The 4,262-nt window shown below is 42.9% G+C and overlaps 1 pseudogene; it reads right to left on the bottom strand.

Moving 5' to 3' along the window:
- Positions 1-57: 57 nt before the first annotated feature.
- Positions 58-1,367, bottom strand: LOC119469216 (annotated as a pseudogene).
- Positions 1,368-4,262: the final 2,895 nt, after the last annotated feature.

Genomic DNA, 4,262 nt, shown 5'->3' with positions numbered 1-4,262 from the left:
AAAAAAAAATTAGCTCTTCAAGGTTGTTACTAACAAATCTTGATTTTTATTACTGTGCTAGGGCAAGATTTTAATCACAAAGTTCTTATCACTGAAATATGTGGTTTTGTTTATCCTTGGACGTCTTGAATCACCTGAAATTGAGGGGCCTCCTGAACTGGGTTTCCATTTTTTTGTTCTTCAATTTTGGCTTGCTGGAATGCTATGGCATGACTGAGGCTGTCAAGAATAGAATCCTCCCCTTCATCTTCAGTTTATTCTATTTCCTCAATTTCTTCTGGTTCAGGAGCTTTGTTTCTTTGGAGGCTCATGTTCTCCAAACATATTTTTCGGACAGGCATAACTTAAGTGTCCACTTTCCCCACATTCACAGCACTTACATTTATCAAAGTAGTTTCGCCTTTGGATGAACTCAGCTGCTGCTCTTCCATTGTCAATAGCAATGTTTCCTTTTTTTTTTTGGAGACAGAGTCTTAACTCTGTCGCCAGGCTGGAGTGCAGTGGCACGATCTTGGCTCACTGCAACCTCCGCCTCCCGGGTTCAAGAATTCTCCTGCCTCAGCCTCCCAAGTAGCTGGGATTACAAGAGTGCACCACCATGCCCAGCTAAGTTTTGTATTATTAGTAGAGACGGGGTTTCACCATGTTGGCCAGGATGGTCTCAATCTCCTGATCTACCCGCCTCAGCCTCTCAAAGTGCTGGGATTACAGGCGTGAGCCACTGCGCCCGGCCAATGTTTGCTTTTATCATTCTACCAAATAACTTGTTTATTGCCCTGGTACAGTTTTGTGCAGAGTCTTTATCCAAAAATAAAATAAATGCAACCCCTTTACTCTTCCTGATATCTTTATCTTTCATTATGGTAACCTTTACAACTTTGCCATGCTTGGAAAATATCTGATATAAGTCATTGTTTGTCAGGGAAAAGGGCAAGCTGGATACATACACTGCGCTCTTACTTGGAGCTAATGCACCACTGATTTCTTCAGGTGGGGCGGGCCTGGGAGACCAGGAGAGTGCGAGCCCTCGGCTCAGCTGGGGCTCAACCTCAACTCTTCATAGCCGCTCGTAGCGGCCTTGGCATCACGAGTCCTGGGACATGTTTTTACACTCCTTCTTTTCTACCTGACCATTCAGTGATTCAGTTCCTTCAGACTCAGTCCTAGGATTACTCTCTTCTCATATAACTCTTCCAGACACTCTCAGTTATGTACATGACTTCAAATATCACCCCCATGCAGATGACTCACATTTTAATCTCTAGGCCATATCATTCCTCTGAGGCTCAACTCCAGTAAGCACGTGTTTGCTATTATTATTACTGCTGCTACTACTCTTTTTCTTCACTGAAAGTTTTTTACCTCATCGTGTTAGGAAAGTTGGATGATTTTTTTATTGGAGAGGGGCAGACACATCTCCAATATCCAATTTTATAATGTTTCTGTAAGAAAGTAGGATTTTCTTGACAGTCAGGTTTTGCTCCTCTATAAAGTGATAACATGTTTACTGCACAGTTGCTTCAGCTTCAGAATTAAAGGAGACTGTATTTACCAGCTGACGGAGTACAGTAATATGTATAGAATGCCACTGTGCTAGGCACTTCTACCCACATTATTTTATTTAATCCTCACACTAGCTCTGTGAGGTAGGTATTATTATTACAACTGCTTATAGATGAGGAAACTAGGGACCAAAATAGAAATAGCTTGCCTGGGGTCATACAGCTACTGATTAAAACCTCAGGTATTGTTAAGAGATGTCCTAGAGTCATTTGAAAACATCTAAAACCTAAACACCTAAAAGGGATCTTAGAAGAGGAGCTTGATATGACACCCCTCTAGCCTAGCAGAGTATCTTTGACAAGCCTAACTGAGGAACAGGGAGGCTCTTGGTTAATCAGTGAGATCTTACAATAATGTAAGGCTTTTCCAAATAACTCTTACATCTCTGATCACCTGTTCTCTAACCTCTGTGAGATGCCCAGGTATTCCACCTCTCAATTCATCCAGATCAAGTAATTATCTCCCAGTTACACTAGATTTCTCTCCCTCACGCCATGAGCAGCCACTCCAACATTACAGTCTGAGACCCCTGCCTCCATTATCCTCTTCCTTTCTGCTCCCAAAGTCCCAGAAACTGCTAGAGGGAGAACCAAGTAGACAAATATAAATTCATGCCGTCCCATTTCAATTTGGCCCTTGCAGCTGCTCAGCAACTCTTTTATTTGTCTCATACATTCCCTGGCACTCTCCCACGAGGCTGTTCCAGACTGTCCTCTTCTTAAATTCCAGCTCCTCCTGTTGCACTCCTTCAGACTAATCTGCACACTTTCATCAGATGCTTGAGAATTCAATATCATTGTTTTAAAACTTTTTAATGAAGAATTTACAACATGTATAAAAGTAGAATAGTATAATGAAAATATTTCAGTATATATCTCTAAAAGATAAGAACTCTTTTTTAAAAATTCATAAGTGTCATACTATTATCACATATAAACAACAACTCCTTTATATCATTAGATACCAAGAAGATACCTTTGTATCATCAAATACTAAGTGTTTAATATATATATAAATATTATATATTTATTTATATAAATATATATATTAAATACTAAGTAATATATATAAATACTTAGTATATAATATATATATTATATACTAAGTATTTAATATATGTATATAAATATTTGAGAAAGAGTCTCACTCTGTCACCCAGGCTGGAGTGCAGTGGCGTGACCTCTGCTCACTGCAACCTCTGCCTCCCAAGTTCAAGTGATTCTCCTGCCTCAGCCTCCTGAGTAGCTGGCATTACAGGTGAGCACCACCAAGCCTGGCTAATTTTTGTATTTTTAGTAGAGACAGGGTTTCACATTGGCCAGGCTGGTCTTGAACTCCTGACCTCAGGTGATCCACCCACCTCGGCCTCCCAAGGTGCTGGGATCAGGCATGAGCCACTGCACCCGGCCCAAGTATTTAAATTCCAATAGTTTCATAAGTGTCAAAAAAAAATTTTTTACAAGTTTTTCTTTGAGTTGGTATCCAAATAAAGTCTACACTTTGTTATTGATGGCTATGCATTATATATAAAATTTTTTTGAGACAGAGTCTCACTCTGTCGCCCAGGCTGGAGTGCAGTGGCATGATCTCAGCTCACTGCAACCTCCACCTCCCAGGTTCTAGCCATTCTTCTGCCTCAGCCTCCCAAGCAGCTGGGACTACAGGTGCACAGTACCATGCCTGGCTAATTTTTTCTATTTTTAGTAGATATGGGGTTTCACCATATTGGCCAGGCTGGTCTCAAACCCCTGACGTCGTAATCCACCCGCCTTGGCCTCCCAAAGTGCTGTAATTACAGGCGCGAGCCACTGTGCCTGGCCTTATATCACCTTTTTTTTTCAAAAATGGGGTTTCGCCATGATGGCCAGGCTGGTCTTGAACTCCTGACCTCAGGTGATCCACCCACCTCGGCCTCCCAAAGCGCTAGGATTACAGGCGTGAGCCACCGCGCCCGGCTATCACTTTTTTTTTAAGCCTAGAACTGCATGCCAATATATGTCATTTTTGTTGGGGGAGGCAGGGGTTGGAGTCTCACTCTGTTGCCCAGGATGGAGTGCAGTGGCGTGATCTCATCTCACTGCAACCTCCACCTCCTGGGTTCAAGGGATTCTCATGCTTCAGCCTTCCTAGTAACTAGGATTACAGGCAGGGGCCACCACACCAGGCTAATTTTTATATTTCTAGTAGAGACGGGGTTTCACCATGTTGGCCAGGCTGGTCTCAAACTACTGACTTCAAGTGATCCACCTACCTTGGCCTCCTAAAGTATTGTGATTATAGCCATGAGCCACTGCGTCTGGCCCCAATATATGTCACTTTTAAATTAAGGGTTCCCGAGCTGAGCATGGTAGCTCACGCCTATAATCCCAGCACTTTGGGAGGCCAAGGCAGGCACATCACTTGAGGTCAGGAGTTTGAGACCAACCTGACCAACATGGTGAAACCCTGTCTCTACTAAAAACACAAAAATTGGCTGGGTGTGGTGGCTCACACCTGTAATCCCAGCACTTTGGGAGGCTGAGGCAGGCAGATAATTTGAGGTCAGAGTTCGGGACAAGCCTGGCCAACATGATGAAACCCCATCTTTACTAAAAATACAAAAATTAGCTAGGCGTGGTGGTACCTGCCTGTAGTCCCAGTTACTCGGGAGGCTGAAGCAGGAGAATTGCTTGAACCAGGAGGTGAAGGCTGCAGTGAAC

Source organism: Cebus imitator, unplaced genomic scaffold, assembly GCF_001604975.1.
Source record: "Cebus imitator isolate Cc_AM_T3 unplaced genomic scaffold, Cebus_imitator-1.0 Scaffold602, whole genome shotgun sequence".
Lineage (NCBI taxonomy): Eukaryota > Metazoa > Chordata > Mammalia > Primates > Cebidae > Cebus > Cebus imitator.
The sequence above is the reverse complement of the archived record's forward strand: the minus strand, read 5'-3'. Positions and strand labels throughout refer to the sequence as shown.